The sequence below is a fragment of the Manacus candei genome, unplaced genomic scaffold, assembly GCF_025592945.1.
Source record: "Manacus candei isolate 608988 ecotype Guabito, Panama unplaced genomic scaffold, ASM2559294v1 h1tg000046l, whole genome shotgun sequence".
Lineage (NCBI taxonomy): Eukaryota > Metazoa > Chordata > Aves > Passeriformes > Pipridae > Manacus > Manacus candei.
In genome coordinates this window covers 5,690,391-5,710,114 of record NW_026138094.1, presented here as the reverse complement: position 1 = coordinate 5,710,114, position 19,724 = coordinate 5,690,391, and positions in this window count along the sequence as shown.

Sequence of the window (19,724 nt, the reverse complement as noted above, 5' to 3'; positions counted from 1 at the left end):
GACATGCAAAACTAATTACCTGTTTACTAACGTCACAATAATTCAGCCATTTGTCTTGACTGGAGCCATGCTGAGCCTCAGCTCTCTCTGCCAAGCCCACTTTCCAGCCATTGAGTGATTGTATGTGAACTGTTTTGCTAGAAAGTGCCAAAAAAAGGAGAAAAAAAGCAGGAAAAGGGAATTCATTTAACTGCTACAAACCTAGATTTTAATTTACTGACCACATAAGAGATTTAGGGATTAGATTTGCTTATATGCAGGGCATGTCTCTTTGGGAGCAGTGTGTTTTCAGTGAAGAGCATAAACCAGACACCCAGCAGAAGAGTTAATTATCTCAGTGCTAATGTTCTCAGACAAATAGGTACGGCATCATAAGTATTAGCAATGAAGTGCTGGCTGGCAGACTAAAATCAAATTACCTCTACAAGTTTTATTGTTGAAATGTGGTTGCTACACTGCAAAGATGCAGGTTACAAACGCCCAAGAGCGGGGGTCCTGCGAAGCTGTGATGGATTCCTCCCTGGGAATTGCACACAAACTGCTTTCAGCTGCAGAAATGACATCTTTGTGACTGTGGGCTGCAGAACTTAGGGTTAGATTGGCAACTTCATATGGTTCTGTGACCTGATGAACTCAACAGTTACCTCGCTATAAACCAACAAAAAGTCATTTTGAAGAAGTTAAAAGAGACTGTAAAAGGGTGGCATTTTTTTCTTTAATCGGGAAACTCTTTGGCCACACTAGTTTATAGTTCATAAATCAGAACTTTTGTGTGATTTGGTTGATCTGGATATGTTGCCTTTCTTTGATTGTGTCAACAATTTAACCTTCTATAATTCAGTATAAAATTAATCTCTGAAGTGTACTATGTGCATTTCAAACTGCTAGGATTTAGTCAAAAAATAGGTGCAGAGTGCTTTGCTCTCTGCTTGGTTCCCCACTCCACTGAAACAGGAGGATCTCGTGTCTTCAGTTGGCATTAGGTCAGATGTTAATCTTACTGGGAGCTAATTCTACTATGGGTATACTTTCTTACAACCACTGACAGTAAAATGGATTACACTTAGGGCTAGAAACTGGGTAAAAATCACTAAAGGCAAGGAAAAAGATTAATAGATAGAAAAAATTGAGTTTGTTTGCCTAATGTTGTACTGAAGGGAGGGGGAGTGTGTGTCCAAGGAGTGTGTTCTGAAAGATTAGTACCTGTCTCAGAAATGAAAATCCTTGAATAATAATAATTTAAAAAGAGTATTTGAGGCCCAACAGCAGAAGAACTAGGGGACTCTGGTGTGTTTCCCAGGATTTTTTTTTCTAGTCTTTTGTATTTGTAAAGCCTTTTTACAAATCAATTTCCTGAATTATTTAGCATCTATTATATGCAAATAGTTTAAGAATACTGAACAAGTGAGCATTTCTCCCACCTTACCCAAGTATAGCAGATAAGGTGGGCAATTTGGTACTGGGATTTTATAACAGGTGTCAGTGCCTAAAGTTGGATTTAAATAAAAAGAAAAAAAACTGATCCAGCTGAGTTGCTGGCCCTAGGGTTGCCCCAGTTTCATGAATCTTTTGTAGTACTGATGTTCCTGAACTGCTTGAAATGCACTGTAACTATCTAGAAAGCTTCAAATCAGAGCAGTCCATTGCCCAGGACTTATCCAAACATGATCAGGAGGAGATGGTGGAATTCCTCCATCTGTCTTCCCTGAGGAGCCTACTTTGGCTGATGTTTGTAGCACACACAGTGTGCAGTGGGAGTGCTGGGTTCTCTGCTGAGCACACTGCCTGTGTGCTAGGGAACACAGCAGAGCTCTTGATCAAGCTAAGAGAGCTGGTTGTGGGAGTGTTTTCTAATTGGTCTTGGCTATCACCTGCAATGTAAGCTGAACCAAGGTGGTGATACTGCAGCTGCAACCAGTGACCTCTCCCATGAGGCAGCTAGGTCCAGAAAAAGGTGTCTGTCTATGGTATAATTTGTTAGGCAAAGTAACAGAGCATGTGAGGACAGATTATGTCTTGGTATTTGGATTAGGGAAACTTGAGTTGTGGTTACTACTTGGAGATTTTCTGTAATGACCCATCTCAATGTTGGTGGTATTTTTTTCTTTTTAGGTAGGTCTTGTCAAGATGAAAGATGACATTCTGGTGTTGCAAGAGCGTTCTGAGCTGTGGACCACAATCAGACAGAGATATCTTACTTTGGTTTCCATCCTGAGGAAATCTCTCCTGGATTTCAGGTGCCTTCCTGTCCTCTCCATTTTCCTCTTTGCTAGTACTGCAGTTTCTCATTGAGTATGCTGAATTTCTCCCTGTTCAGTGTGGTAGTTCTTCTGAGACCCTTGTTTATCCCATACACATTCTCAGGAGATCTGCCTTACTCCTAGCACAGCAGCTAATTAGGTTAATCATGTTGCTAAAGAAATGTTTATGGAACCACAGACTCGGGCCCAAGCAGAACAACCCATTCCTGTTACACCCACAAACACCTGGGTCTTGAGCCCAAGAAAATAGGGAAAGAGGAAGAGTAAAGGCTTTTCATCCTCTAATTTTCTTTAAATTCCAAGCAAGATATCTGCAGCCCTCTGTAAAACTCAAACAAATTCAGTATTTTAGATTAAGTCTTGCATATGACTGTGCTACTCGGCCTGGAAATGATGTTTTCACATCCAAGCAGGATCTGAGAAATGAGACTATTAAGAGCAACTTGCAGGAAGTGATCACTGTTGCTGTTGGAGATACCACAGGTATTGTCTCCCCAGTTTGAAGAAATTTACTTGTATGACTTGAGTCTGCAGAATTTTCCTGGAAATGAACCAACAACAGAATTTCTCGTGAGATTTCTCTTATATCCTGGCAAGCTTCTTTCCTGGAGTGTGTTTGCAGGCCCCACAGGAAGAAGCTGATGAGAACAGTAAGAAAATCTCAGGAAAAATAGACATGTAAACTCTGAGATGAATTCTGGGGAAGATGTGGGTTGAGGTTAGTTTTTTAACCCAATTCAGCCATTCATAGACCTATAATTTTATCTAGAAAAGGGCCAAATAGGATTCGTTATCTGAAACTGCAGAGGGTACTCTGTCTGGGTTCAATGGACTTTAGATCTGTTTTAGTCTGCAGAATCATAGCCTAGCTGATAAGCTTTTTTCAAATTCTAAATGGTTTGCCTGTACCAGCTGTACTCCTCATCTCGGGCTTTGCAAAGACATTCGAAATTTTCCATGTGCTGCAAATCTGGTAAAAAATAGTTTCTGATGTTTCTGATTTGAGTGGGAGACAGGAACTGAATGATACACTAAAACACAATACATAATTTTCATCAGTGAAAAGTAGTGAGTTGTTCAGTGCTAGTGGATAGTTAATAAGAGACCTTAGGAAGTAAGGTATATGGATTGCTAGAATGGATGACTAAATAAATGTTCATAGCAGTATAATGTGAAACACATGCATGATTCTTATTTATTCTGTGCCTACAGACATGCAAAGCACAAATTTCCTTTTGTTCTGAATCAAAATGCTTCAAAGGAAAAAAAAAATCTATAGGAAGTGAGCTATAACATTTAGGAAATACAGGACAGGTTTAGGAGCTGTGGCAGATAACCCAAGCACAAGACTACAGAGATGAGATGCAGACAACTGGCATTCAGCCCACTGACTGTGGGATCAGCCCAACAGAGGCCAGTGTCATACTGGTGATCAGGTGGGGAAAAGCACCAGGGCTGGAAACACCTGTAATTCTTAAACAAAAAATGGCAGTGAGAGCACAGAGCAGTTACTGTAATGGTGTTCATTCCCATTAGCTGGAATTCACATGTGACTCAGCCACATAAGAAAAACACATCAGAGCGACTGCAGGGGGGCTGCGGATGTTGTGATCATGTACAGTGCAGGGGCTATGGAAATCCAGCATGGATACTAAATGATGGATGTGGTTTAGGAGCACTTGGGAGCTGCAGAATGTCATGCTGAGAGGCAGAATGTGATTATCTGATGATAATCTCAGCCTATGAAACCAGCTGCTGCTGAACCCTTAGCAAAGGGGTAAGGAAATAAAGGCTTACCTGAAATGATTGAATATTGGTAAGGCTGATTCTTATAAGCAGAATGTAGAGGTAGGAGGGTAAAATATTCACAGAAGGGACCTTATGGAGTGGTGTTGTCACGACTCAGCATTTGCAATACTTTGCAGTGCAGTTCAGAGGTGAGATGTGTGACGGATTGTACCACAGGAATGGCTGTTTTACAGCCAAACAAAAAGCAACCTGAAGAAAGGTTCAGGTCCAAGGTGTGTGCTGTAGTTGAGCTATATATCTTCAGTGATGTGACAGGCAGTAATGCTGTGTCTGCTTCACTGCTGTTGAACACCAGGCTCCCAGTTTGCATGGGGAATTATCTCCCAAAACCTCCTCTTAGGTCATCTGCACCAAGGTTCAGGTATGACACAGAAGAAAAATACTAGATCCTGGTACTGACCTGGAACAAATCCAAGTCAAAATTGCATGTCTTTCCATTGTTATACTTCTAGGTTTGGATCTGACCCAAGTGTAATGAAGTTGAGGGCATGAAACAAAACCAGCATGATAATGTGGATACCTTCTGTAGGTTGCTGCAATCTGAAGAAAATTCAGTTCAGCTGAAGATGTTTGTGACTTGACCCTGAATGATACCTGTGAAAATTATCCTCCTTTTTTTTTTTGAAACATGAAATAGGATTAAGATGAGTGTGCCCCATCAACAACTTGTGACTGTTCAGAGGTTTTGACTGATTTGTGTAGTCTAGGGTTAGATACTCTGTACATGTGCCCAGTGTTTACAGGGTGTTTGGTTGGTGGGATGCAGTTATGGGGTTGATTTGGGTTTGGTGGAAGAATCAGACCACCATCTCTTGTGTATGAAAGGAAGCACTACAAGGCAACAGACAAATCACTTTAGCTGCTCCAGTTTCTTTTTTTCTGGTCTCATTCCTAATGTATATTTAAATTATATCAGATCTGAGGAATGGAAATGGTAGAGTATGATTTGAATGTTAATAGAATTTTAGTTTTCTCTGTACTTTTCTTGCATAAGTGTTCTTTGCAAGAATTGCAAATGAGGGAAGTGTGACCCTGCCATTTGTTGTGTATGTGTATTTTAAGACTTCTAACACATAACAAAACAAAAGAAGGTAGCTTTCCCTTAGGTGTGAACATGAATTGTATTTACTAAATATTCTGAAGAGAGAAGTTCAAACCAGAGGAAAAGACGGAAGGACACCAGAGACATTCTGATCAAGAAAGATAGGCTTAAGCAGAGATTTACCCTTGTACTCAGAGAACAGTGAGAAAACAGTCTTGATTTTTCTTACCATCACAATATGTCAAGGGCAGTGAGCACACTTTGTCTCTTGATTTTTACAAGCAATGGTGACACAAGCAGAATGTTATTAGAGAGAACTGGAATATTATTAGCATATATGTGGGTTTTTTTCAACTTTTAGGTTTGATTTCTGTTTGGAAATCTAATGCAGAATGCTACGTGTTTATTAGGAGCACAAGCTAATTGAGAGCCACAACGTAATGGACAGATCCAGCTTCTCAGAAGCTTTGTACACTGGAGGCAGAGACAATCCTTCATGAATGAGGAAAGATGATGCAAAGCTGTCAGCTGCACATAAAAATTACCCCCAAATTGCAGAGACCAGATGGCTGTTAATGGCAAGTGTTTTTAACATAGCTTTATTGTCCCATATTGGGACATTAACTTGTCTCTCTGTTTTGTTTTGTTTTGTTTTTTTTTTTCCTAAAAAAGTCACTTTGTAAAAATGACACCTTGGCATGACTTGTATTTTTTTTGTTGTTTCCACATCTTGTTTTACTCAGATATGCTTACCCAATTTTCTGCAGTCGATGTGCTCAACAAGCCATTAGTGTATCTTTTTTTTTTTCATACATTCTCAGTATCTAGTAACAAAAAACAACTGTTTATTTTAAGGACTACAATGAATGATTTTTTTTTTTAATTGGATTGATTCTGACTGCAAAGTACGAATAAATATTGTCTGTTTCCACGTGCTAAAGTGATACTTACAGGGCTAAATACACAACATCAAACTTGCTTGGACTAGCAAAATTTCTAGAAGAAATAGAAAGAAAAATGCATATGGAACACCCTTAGCTTTTCTGTTTTCTTAACTGCAGGTTGAAAGCTAGCTTTTGGATGATTAAACTTTTCATTTGGTTATTAAGTGATAGACATCTTGCTGAACCCGAGCATGCTGCAACAAGCACAGGAAGAGTGTTTATTTAAAGCAGACACAAAAGATTGCACAAAGAGACCCTTAAACAAAACACAAATGTCAGCAAAATGAAATAAAGTAATCATGCACAATTTAAGACAGATAGAAACAGGCAGTAAATTGGTCACAGTTCCTGAATAATCCTTTAGAGAAGAGTCACCCTGGTGACTTGGGAAATCTGTTTGTTTGTTGCAGTTTCTTATCTTTTCCCGAAGGAAATGTAGGAAACTTCCATATTAAAGGCAGTGCGTCCACAAGGATGGGCCTGAAATTTGTTGATGGTCATGTGGGTAGCAGGGTCACCTCAGCAGTGCAGTGCTCAGGTGTGTGTTCCCTGGAGATTTCAGACTAACGAAGTGCAGCCCAGCCGAGGTGCTGAGTCGTGCTGTGAGGAGCCTGGCTGGCTTTGCCTACTCCCTGCTGCCTGGTGATGCCAGTGTCTGAGCTGGCTCATGCATTTCAGGGCTGTGTTACAGGCTGCCCATCAGAAAGGGCTGCCAGTCCCTCCGAGATGCAGGGTGATGGCTGAGACACTCAACTTGTGCTGGAGCTTTGTGCTACTGTGGTTATGTTACAGAGATTTTTGTTCTGAGCTGTCACGAGCAGAGGAGACTTGAAGGGACCTTGTGGGGCCACTGCAACAGTGGGAACCATAAGATTTTAGCCAGGACTCTGCCCTTTTCTTACTGTGTGGGAAAGTAATCTAACCTTTCTGTGACCTGGGGCTTCTCCTAAGTGAAGGAGCAATGGCATTCGTTCTGAGACCTGTGGATTAGAAATACTGCGCAAATATCCAATTCTTTTTTTGTATGTGTGTGGGGCAGCTTGGACCTGGGAAAAGCCACATAGCTCTGTAATCAATTCTTCTCTGTTCTGAACAAAACGGTAGTCAGCTTCTTGAACATCATCCAGCTTCCCTCTTCCTGCCAGTCTCAGCATCTATTCTTCTCTCCAGAGTCTTTGGCACAGCATTTAACCACACCAGAGTTTCACCAGTTGCAACATGCAGCTCCTCTTGAGTTGGAGTGAGAGAAAGGCTCCAACGACATGGCAGGGAGGGAGAGAGTAGTCACTGCAGAGGACAGAAAACTAATAATAAAACAATACACAGAACTTCTTTCCTTTTTTTTTTTTTTTTTTGAGAATTAAGAAAACGGAGGAGAATGAATGGAAGGAAGGAGATGGAGATTGAGATTGAGAGAGATACTTGATATTTTGACTGTTGTTCCAAGAACTGGTGCAGAGCAACTCATGAGGAATAGGAAAGAGACATTTCTTGGTCAAATAGCCTCTGAAGGGTCATTACCTCTAAAGAGCTGGGAATCAGAAAATTGATTAGAATGTTAAAATCACTGAGAAATCCACTGGACTGTCGTCACATCAGCCTCATTTCTAGAAAAGCAGCTCATGTTGAGCTCATTCTGTCTGAATGGAAAAAACAAGTATTTCAGATGACTATCAAATTTTTTTTCATGTGTATATGCTAACCTAAGGCCTATCTTCTGTGTTTTCATTGCCAAATTTCAGTTCCAGAAAGCAGCTGATGTGGAAGAATAGCAACTGTGTTGCATCGTACTGAAACTGAATTTCATAAAGCAAGATGAAGGCAATAATAGGTGTGTTTTCTTGTTCTGCACTAGAAGTAATTGTACAGCTGTCAAATTCTCACTCAGGAAAACAGGTCCAGGACACTGCAGCACTGAATGTGTATTGGCCAGTACGACAGCTGTCAAATTCTCAGAAAACAAGCCCATACACTGCAGAAGTACATCTCAGTGGACTAAGATAACTTAATTTCCATGTGTACCTTTGTATTTTCTACTGCTTTCAAAACATCTGCTCCTATTTCATTGATCAGTAGAAGTGGCTGATTAGGGTTTTTCATGTATAGGCACGAAGTTGCTCCATGTAACCTGTTTAACAACAGGAAAGTGTCTGTAATGGCACCAATGACCCATATAATCTAACTTTCAATGGACCATTCTCGTACTCTTTTAATATTGGCATTTTTAATTAAATGTCTTCTTTTTACAAGTCAGTGACTAAATTGCAATTGTGAAGTAGGTAGTGTTGTAACAAGTGCTGAAAACTGATCGAAACGAAAGGTTGGAAATAGTTGCGCACACAAATGCTTTAGTTCCAGAGCTTTAAATCAAATTAAATGCAGGATCAAATTTTTCATTCACTAAATTCAGTGGAAAGCTCTGAGTGACCTATGCTGCTGTATAGATTTTAGAATCATTAAGAAGTCTAATTCTTCTAACACAGTATAATCTTTTCCTTTCACTAAGCAGTACCACAGCATTTTTTCTTGACTTTATCTGCAATGATTAGAATTTTATTTATTTTTCCTATAACATTGTAGCTGCATGTTTTGTCTTACTCCTTGGAATACTTGGTCAGTTTAAGTATTTGAAAAGTATGATTTTGAAGCAGTGAAGTGTTTACTTATACGATGACTATGATTCTTATGTTCTTTACAAGTATTGTTTTGATGTAGCTCAGAATGAGGCAAGGTTTCTTATTATGGCTAAGCTTGAAGGGTCCACTTATATGTAGCCATAAAAGTATTTGTTTCATACCACATAGGATTCTGAAGTTTCTAATGAGTAACCAACTCAGTGTTTCATTGAGCTGATTACTAAGAAGATTTTGCATTTGACAAAAATTTTACCAACCAGTTTAAAATTAAAATAGCAACAAGCTACAAATCATTTTCCTCATAAAGAAGCTTGTGCATCAACCTGACATTGTACATTTAATTTTTTTTGTAGTCTAGCAGTATCCAAGAGCCCTTGTTGTTGACTACAGCCCCCAGTGTCAGGTGGTGTACAAGCTCAAGTGAGGATGTGACAAGAGGCAGACACAAACTACAAGTGTGGGAATGTCAGGCTGTACAATAGGCAGTGATGGCAGCTTGTCAGCTGTTTAACTGTGGTTAAAGGCATGAGACTTTTAATACCAAGGCCATAAGAACAGGAACTAGTTAGTTCTTAAATATATAGGTACTGTAATAGCATTGTGTGTAATATATGGGTATTCCTCTCCTTTCAAATATATTTAAATCAGGGGTTGAGATATAAAGTAGAAAAAAAAATTCATTATCAGTTTGGAAAACAAAAATATAAAGATGGCAGCTTTCTGCAGATGCCAATTGCCAGTCATTCAGGATGAACTCTGAACCAGCTTTTGCTGCCTGTGGTAAAGTCACTGTGCATGCAACTTAATGAACATCTGGCTAGTGTGCTGTCAGTTCTTAATGGTACATAATATAGAGCCTATTCTGAACTGCAGAACAAGGAACAACATTTGTAGGTGTATGCCAAGCTAGAAGTTTCTGTCAGATGGTGTCAAGAATGTGGCTATTCAGGTCTTGCTGGAGACTTCAGCTAAATTCAGGCCATGGAGTATCTGAACCTGTTGGGATACTGTTCTGCCAGAGCCAGTTAGATTCCCTGTTCTCTTTTGTGTCCCAATGGATTGAAAAAGATTTTTATCAAAATAAACCTCATGAAACTATCCAACTGCTCATGTGAAATTTAAAAAGCATAGCAAGCTATGATGCCATGATTACTATCTCTGCTAGGTCACTTACTGAGTCCACACCTGAAATTCTGAGAGTCTACTGAATTTTCTGCAACTCTTTTCAGTGGATTTTAGCTCAGACTCTGCAGTATGTTTCAAACTCTGTCTGCTTTTACTAGCTTAGTCTACCTGACCACGAGGTAATTGAAGGAGGTGACTGAGGCTATAAAATCCTAACTAATCTAACTTTTTGAACTATGAATATTTTAGTATAACAAATGATGCTATTCCAGTTCAATTCAGAAGAAAGTTGGAAACAGAAGTCAAATTGCAGGTAATGTGCATGAATAAGCTGCATAAAAAAAAAAAGATCAGTAATTCTATACATGGACTTGAGTTCATGGCAAATATTTGTTGTGTGCAGTTTAGGTAAAGCATTCTAAAAATTCTAAGCATTCTAAAAACATGGGCCAAATTAATTACTGCTGCAGTAGGTACTGCATGTTGGATCACTTGAGACAAAAGTGATACTGGTTAGTGCAGCTCTTATTTTCTCTAAGGTGTAATTGCTCAACTCCTTTGTTGAGTTGTAACACCTGAGTATACTTGATCCAGCTTAATTATCTCTTTAGACAAATAAAAAGCTTTACAGCTAGTTTATGTAGTTTGGGCTTGCGAGGTAAGCTTTGCAGTAATACCCTCTGATATTGCTTAATGCATTAGGTGTTTTTTGTATGGAAAAATCAGGGCTTAGAAAATATTGCTTAGACCTTTTATAAGATTTTCATTGGAACAAAAGGATAATGTCCTTCCCTACTCAGACATTTTAAGGGGGAGTTTTCCTACCTGATGTTGATTCAATGTCTGTGTCATTTTTTGAAAGGATGCAAAATCTAGTCAGTGACAATACAGTGGTGAGAACAAGAAATCATCCATTTCATGTTTAATAAGCAACACCTTATTTTAGGGAGAAATATTTTATTGCTGAAATTTGTTTTATACACTTGACTGTGTTCCAAGTGTACTTTAAAAGAGCCCAGAACCTTACATAAGAGAATTTTCTGTGTGAACCTTAAAAGAGAGTCTTTTCTGTGCGAAACACTTTTAAATTTATAGGCAGTGTTATGCTCTTGCAACTGCGTGGTACTGAAGGACAAAGTCACTCTGGAAACATATTGCTGAGGTCATTCCTCTGAAACAGAAAATACCAGGGTTGCTACTGTTATGAACTTCTTGCTTACATGATTTCATAAGCTACTTGTCAGGAAAAGGGCCCTGCCTCAAAGAACTTGTAGTTGGGACAAAGAAAAGGAAAATATTGGAGCACAGAGGGGCTGCAGATAAAACACAAATGTGATCATGGATAAGGAAATGCAGGTCCAGTCTAGCACCTTGTTTACAGGCAGTTGTGTCTTCTGAATGTTTCAATGGAAGTTTGATTTTTTTTTTTTGCACAAGTTTAAGTTAATTCTCTAAATAATTCTATACAAGAACTTTGGATATTAGTGTAGCAGCTTCACTGATTTTTTAACCTGCCTAAGGGACAGACTGGAGCTAGCTGGGAACTTCATGACAAAACAGTTTTCCATCAGAAAAGGCAGATTCACTGATACCATAATATTTTGCAAAAACATAATTTTTAGTGACTTTCTGCAAAGACACAGGATGGGTTCTGACAAGCTTCACGGCTGATTTCATGGCTCCTGGCGAGCTGTGAGGTCTGTGGCTCTAGGATAGCTTTGACATGCTGGATGCCCCTGGAGATCCCTGAAGATCTGGCATATACCATGGGTGCTTTGAGGGCTTCTGGGCACCGTGCCACACAACTGGAAGTGTGGGAGCCGTGATTCCTAAGTTCTGTGACTTTTTGCTCTCTTATGGCTCCCAGGGCTTTGAGCTCCTCCTTGTCGGTTCATTTGGGCTGATGGGGCAGGGGGAACCCAGGAGCACTTGGTGACATTGCTGAGCCAGGAGTCTTGGAGCTGGGGAGCTGGTGCTCCCAGGCTCAGCTGTTCTGAAATGATATAAATGAAGCACTGATTATTTCTAACAGATTGCTTAAAAAGTTCCCTTCCGTGGGAAATGTCGGTGTCTGTATGGCACAGGGGAGCTCACTGACTGTCTCCCCTTCCACCTGCTTGGGGAATTACCTGCGGACAGGATGGCAGCCACCTTGTAACCTCCAGAGCTTAGGTGGCATTGGGGCTGTACTGCAGGTACTCAGGGCACGAGCCTGGTGCTCAGGGCAGCTGCAGGCAATGCCTTGGACTAGATTTGGCATATTGCATATCCCAGGGAAGCAACTGGCTCCACTGACAGTGAAATGGCAGTTATGTTCATAATGTTTTGGTTTCACAAGAAAGTCTCTGTGGGAGTACAGTGCATATATTACCTGTGTGAGTACAAACAAGCAGAACTTGGACACATATTTATCTATATAAACATCACTTTCAGTGCAATATAGGGTCCACAGATCCTTCAGGCAGGTGTCAACATAGAGGAGTTGTGATAGTTTCTTAGTTATGTATTGCAAGTGTTCCTGATACACTTGTGTTGTCAAGAGGAATGGTTGTGATGCGGATTCCCAAGTGGTCTTTCTAAAACCTCAGTATGTTAAGGAACCTCAATAGTAGTGTTGTCTTAGATGCTGTGGAATGCTGTAAAACTAGATGCTTGAGCACACTGAAGGACAAAGGTTAATTTCAGTAGTTGAAGGCCCTTTAGACTCCTGGAAGACAAAACAGGCATCTGATCTGTGTTGTGAGTTTGTGTGCATGTGTGCTTCTATATGGCTGTATACTTTAGAATGACATTTGGGTTTACAATGCAAAATTGTAGACACATGTAAGGGGCTATAGAGGGATATTTTCAAAAATAAAAATGCCAGCAAAGTTATCTTATACTCACTGACTTCTGGATCATGGGTCATCAGTGAAAGTTAAATTCCTGGCTGGCGTTTGGTGCCTTTGGCAGTCTCCCTATAGATTTCTAGCAGTTCATATTTTGATGTTTGCTGAGAGTGCTCAAGGCTTTGCCTGTTTCTCCTGATGTGAAATCACTGGAGTTGTAGATGCAGAGGAAATACAGGAAAAGAGTCAAATGAATGTTGATTGCTTCAGAGAATTAATTCCACACTGCCTTTCTGAAGGTTCAGTGCGTATTAGCTGCAGTGCAGTGGCATGACGGACTGGTAAATATCACTTACTGAGCCCATCATTCATTGCAGAAGAGGACCTGGACCATGCAAATTGGATGATGCTGTTTGAGAACCAGACAGCCCATAATTTTAATCTGTTAAAAAGGATTATGAATGACATCGATGAAATACAGTGTCAATTCTTTGCAAGATGCCTTTTCTCTGCAAGAGCAGGTGGAAGCACAGCCCAGCAGCAGGCACTCAACGCCTACTCAGAGGCTTTCACCAACTTTGATCTCCTTGAAGGACTGAGCTAAAACAATGTCCCATTGGAAACCAAAGAGGCAGAACTACTTTGCCATGCAGAGAGTTGAACCTTCCCACACACGTGTTTATTAATGTGAACGAGCTAATACAGCTGTATTAACATCATAATGTTCAGGAGCCTTTAGGCTGCCAACAAACTTGTTTGAAGACAGTCCAGTGCTCCCTGGACACACTTGACTCACTGTTCCTTTTTGTGAGTCACTGTTACGAAGTTAGAAGAAGATATTCAGGAGTTTCTACTTTGATTGATAGATATTTTTTCATAATGGACATATGATTTCTTTATAAACCAGTAGGGAGAAAATTCAGTTCAAAGCCACCACTTTCTCCTGACCAAAGTGTATTGTCCATTGTTCAGGACTATGGAAGGATCACTCAGTTTTCCCAATAAGCTGTCTTGATAAGATGCTTGCAAGCTGTGTAGTGTTAGATTTACTTCTGAGCTAAAAGTGCTAAGTTGTGGATGCATGTGACTAGATTCCTCAAATTCTGCAGCATAGATTTTGATTAAACACCTGAAGCATAAGTATTGAGTCCCTCTAGCAATAATTGCTCCTTCCTCAATTTCTTCTTATCTGTATATTTAAAAATACCAGATACTTGTGTTGGAAGTCAGATTAAAAAAAAAACCCAAACAAACAAACAAACAACAGCTTGAATAAAAAGCAGAGTCCCAGTTCCCTAGTTTTCCCTTAATAATTCTTAAATTCCCTGAACTGTACTCTGGGCTTGTAGGCTCACCATCTGAAAGTGGAGTGTTTCTAATGCCAGCAGTACCCAAGTCAGTGTCATAGAAATTGATACGAGCTCTGTATCACTGTAATACTCTCCTGTCCCTCGCAGGGATTTGGGGATAGACAGTTATTAAGTGTGACTAGGAATTGGAATTTAAGGAGTGATCAGTTCAATGGCTACTTCTTGCTAGAGGCATGGTATGTAGTTGGTTGACCTAGGCAAAGAAAAAGCAAAAACCACCCTGACAGCATGTGATATATGAAAGTAAAGAATTTCTGCAGTTATTAAATCCTATCCAAAAGCTCTTTGATAATAAAAAGATATGCTTCCATTGTCAATCTATTGTATTAATAGTCTAATCCTGACTATAAACGTACCTTTCCAAATAAATTTAATTAGGTATGAAAATACCTAATGCTCTGTCACCACATTTAAGAGCCTTTCTTGCAAACCTTAACTCACATACATATGTCATTCCAATCCACGTGACTGCTGAGCATGAGTAACCCTTATGTGCATGAGGAAAATTTTTCTGGGCAAGACCTGTAGCTGTGTTTGACTGGGAGGTATTGGCAAGATTTCGAAGTGTGGAGTACTAGTAGGACACCAAATACATACAGAAGACTTGTTTCCAAAAATACCTGACGTGGGTGTTTTATTTGAAGTGGGAACACTAGTAAATATGAACTGAGGGAACTTCTATCTATTTTTATGGGGATTACTCTAGCAGAAATCAGGCACTTGTTATATAGCACATAGAAACATCTACTGCCACCTGCTTCTCTGATGCACAATTGTCCATTCAGGTGCAGATCTGAGATTTTTCATGCTTTTTTTACAATTGCATAATTTTCACCTTTTTTTTTTTTATTTTTAATTTCTCGGTCATGTAACTTGAACCATCCTCAAGGTAGCCTCTTTCATCTGACTATCCTGAGGCTGGGACCTGGCACACTTAAACAGTCCAGTGGACTTCTCTGAAGATACTTCAGACCTAAAGAGCAAAGGCATAATAAGGGAACAAGAAGATCTGTCCATATGACTTGTTTTTGTGGAACAAAACGGAGCAGAACAGCTCCGTTGCACAATATTCGGTAAGACAGATTAGCCATGCCCGGGCAGGAGCACCATGTTAACATGACTGTTGGTTTTAGGATCTAAGATAGCTGTGAATGAGTTGTGCAGAGATTGTATCGTGTTTCTCTGCTTGGCTCCACCTTGTGCTGTGCAGACACACCTGGTATTGTGAGGAAGAGCTGCCTACCCCACATCACACAGCACAGCTCTGCCTGCAGGAGCCCCTGGCTCTCCTGTTCCGCCAGGTGCTGGACTTGCTCGACCTCTGGTCTCCATCAGCACCTCACACTGCAGATGTGGCAAGAGCTCCACTCAACTTCTTGCCTTCTGTCGGAACCTTGAGTGGTGTTTAAATATGTGACTATTCTTTGTGCCAGACATAAGCTGTTAAAACAACTTATGAAGGGGATTATCCAGGCTGTTTCTGTTCCTCTAGTCTACCTTGTGATAACTCAGTTTTTAATGTTATTGCATAACTTCCAAGACCAATGAAAAAAATAACCAGCAAAATGCATCTCCAACCACAAGCTGCCTCATTTCTGGATTTGGCAAATAGGAGTCTTATCCTGCAATCAGGGAGTGAGACTAAGTGAGCATACAGATTTAAGAGCAGAGAACAAAATAAGCATTGTGGCAAACAGCTCAGTGAGAGACACAAGTTCAAGTATTATCAGCACTGCCTTATCTGCAGTACGGCTGCCAGCACTCAATTGCTGGGTTATTTCTGACGGATACGTGTCATGTATTGCATCATTTTAATTGCTAATACTCAGGTGTCTGTACTTGCTTTCCAAGAGGCAAACACCAGAGCCAGCTCTGGGCCTTGGAAGAACAGGCCACTGCCTAACTCATCAGCCTGTAGATGCCTGTCAAGTCTGCCTGGGGATGAGGTGATGGTCATCTGTTTTGGCTTGTGTGGGCCTTCCTGCCTGTGTGGGGAGGGGATGGAAGGGGTGGTGAAGTGAGGAGCAGTTTTACTGCAACAAGAGTTGCTCCTCTCTACAGCCTTTGCCATCACCTTCTTCCTCAGCTTCCCTTGAGGGCTGTTCTGCAGTCTCTGGTCCTTACTCTTCCACTTGGGCCTCATTGCCTCCTCTCATCCCCAGGGACCCAAAGAAGGTGGGGGAGGTATGGAGTCTTGCCTGTGTGAGAACTCTTATGGAGACAGTCTGTCCTCTGAACAAAAAGATGTTTTTCACAGTTGTGTTATTCCTTTAGAAGGTTTTTTCTGCTGACTTGTCTCTAGCACTTAACTTTGACTTGGACAATGAACATTCATTTGCAGTTACAAGTCAGTCTGAGAGTAAAACTGCCTACTGGGGCAGTATTCTGTCCTTAAACCTGGACTGAGATTATATTTGAAACAACTAAAGATGTTGGTGAAAAAAACCCACACTCTTAGCAATTAGAATAAAATGAACATTGACCTCATTTTAGGAGCCTTAATACCAAAGAAAGGGAATTTCCTTGCACCTTTATTTTCTCACCATTTTTAGTTGAATTCTCTGCTTAAGGAGTTCTTTCTGTTTTCTTTCATCTGGATATTTTACTTTTATCAAGAAGCACACAGAGGCAGGGAGGTCACATTTGCTGTAACGCCATTGACAGAACTGGGTTTTCTAGAAGTAACTGCTCAGAATGAATTTTATTTCTGGGTGGGAATAATGACACCTCCACATTTTGCTCTCAGGAATATATTAACTATTTCCCATGGAATTACTAAACATGGGGTGGTGGGCTGACATGTCTGGCTGCCAGCCACCCACTCCCACTCTCTCTCTGCCCTCCTCAATAAGATGTAAGAGACAAAGCCAGAGAGATTGTTTACAATCACCCTCACAGGCAGAACACTCCTGACTTGGGGAAATTAATTTAATCTATTGCTAATTAAAACAGAGTTGGTTGGTGAGAAACTAACCCCATGGACTGCAGTTCCTCAGGGTACACCTGCTCCAGTGTGGGATCCCCAGGAGTGCACAGAATCCCTGCTCTAGTACCTGGAGCACCTTCTCCCCTGTTCCCCCTCTGCCCCAAAGGTGGCAGGGCTGTTCCTCACTGCCTGTGGGACTCTGCCTGCTCTTAAACAGGTTGTACAGAGGCTACACCAGCTCCTCTGAGGAGCTTGGCCATACCCCACAGTGGGAACAGGCTGGAACTGTGTCCAGCCAGGACAGCCCCACCCACCCATCATGGGGGTCCCTGCAGCCCCCTGCTGCCAAAATCTGGAGATGGGCACCCAATATGTGAGAATGCTGGAGAAATGTGTCCAAGATTGCTGAATGCCAAACTCTAGAGGTACAGGGTCATTAACTAGGTTTGGTTTGGGGACTCCTGCTCACATCTGTGCCTCCCAGCACACCTACGGGTAGCCAGCTGAATGCAGTATGGGAGTTAAGGGAAGGGTGGACTGACTGAAGGGTGGTAGGGCAGCTGCAAGAACTCAGGTGTGGGACCCCCAGCCTCTGGGAGAATGTCTTTTTGGTGGAGAGGTTCTCACTGTGCAGGCTTTTAGCAAGTTTTTCCTGTCACGGTGAGTGTGAACACGCTGATGTGAGAGTGTGTGACCCAGCTTTTTAGTCTTACTAAAGGCTCTTAAAAACACTCTGCAGAAAATAAGGTGGCATAATGTCAGTGACCTTCATGCTGAAGACAGGATTTCCCAGTTTTGAGGTAATTACCCTGTTCTGGAAGCTGCTGAGGAGTTTATCACACTCTTTGGTGATGTTCAGAGAGTTTCTGCACATGCACTGCAATTAATTTCTTTGAGATTAGAAGCAATACCTGGGGTACTTTCCTTTGGTCTATACATTATTTCAAATAAATATCCACACCTTATTCCAGGCTGTTCAGCCTTAGGTCCTGCTCCTGGGTCCTCCTTTGCAATTTTCAACCCCACTGCTGAGTGCAGGGCAGCTGTGAAAGATCTTTTACTTTCCTCTGAAGCCTGTGAACCTCTCTGTGTTACAGACCCAACACACTGACAAGCCAGGGGCTCTGCAGGGAGCACACCAAAGAGGGCTTTGGAACCTTCTGCCTTTTTATTAAAAACTTGCAGGTTGGGATGCAGCAAAATGTCTAGTCAGAAGCAGCGAGAGTGGGAGCGAGCAGCAGAGCAGCAGGCATGTGGTTAGTCCAGCAATCAAATGTCACCACTGACATGGGTGAAACAACCCCCTTGGCAGCAAGTTCAGCTTGACTTGCTTGAACTTGTGAGTGGGGGCTTAAATTACTGGCAAGGTCAGCAGGAAATGTGAGGTAGGCATAGAGCTTTCTCTGGGTGGACTGATGGTCACTCCCTGACTGGAGCTGAGCCATGATGACTTGTGCTCATTGCCCAATGTTGCTTGGAGAAAACAGCTACAAAGCAGCACAGTTATGAATGCTGCAAGGTGGTTATAAACTTTCTGAGTGTGATGGCAGTGAAGAGTACTTTGGTATGCTGTTTTCTGCTCTGGCTGTGTTTCTGAAACACTGGCAGAGCAACAGAGGGGTACTGAGGGTATAATGCAGCCATTGCCCTCCTGTTGCTGTGCCTGATTCTTTGATTTTTTTGCTGCATTGGATCTATCAAAAGCCTTGTTTTGTCAAGTGTAGCAAAGTGCACACCCTCATGTCCACAGTGGAGCTCAGTAGGAAAGTGTACCATAGATCAGGGACCCTGCTTTGTAGCACCAGAATGTACAAAACACATGGCATAGAGAGCATTTGAATACAAAAGTGACCGAGAAAGAGGGTTTCCTCATCAGGATACTTACTCTTTCTCTTGCCTCCCTGTCTTATCAAATTATACCTTGCTTGCTAAGTCTTACTTTTACTGTATCATTTTCTTTCCATCTTCCATTTCTCCTTTTCCCATCTCTATATATATCACATATTTTGGTTTTTTATAAGCTAACGTGTTGCCCTCACCTGAATATGCATGCCCTCACTTGACATTTTTGAACCTGGATAAGGAACCTGTATCCTGCAGAGGTAAAATGCTGGGATGTTGTGAACTTGCTGTTCCCTACCTTACATGAGTTGGAAGTTGAATTTTAAAGGTGGTACTTTCACTGGTGTGGCTGCATGGCCTGTTTTCAGTTCTGGCACAGATATCCATGAGAACAAGACATTCATGGTCACACTCTTAAAAGAGCTCTCTGCTCTTTCTTTAACCACTTAAATGTGGTAACTTTCTGTATCCAGCAACCACAATAGATGCTTTGAATCCTTTTGAAAATTTTCCTTTTAATACTTCACTTTTTCATGGGGGCATTATAAGGCAGTGATTGCTACAGTAATTATGAACTAATAGAAGTAATGGCATCTTCAAAGTCCTGAAATAAATGTATACAGTTCAGCAAGGTTCCCTCTCATAGCCACTCATTGTGAGAGTATTAAAACTTAAATGACTTAAGAGGCTGTTACGAAGGCAGAGCAAAAAGCAGCATTTTTCAAAACAGGAAGTAGAGCAGAACAATTGCTAGTTAATGGTACTGGAATTGGAAAACATATGATGAAGCAGGAGCGTCAAGTTTACTATCCAGATCGCTACTAGGGCAGGATGCTTTTTGGCAGAGTTTACCCTGTTTCTGTTTTTCTGCTTATACATCTATACTGGTGATATGAAAGGATTCCAGTAAAAGCTAATCCAATTCTTGGAATCCCCCATCT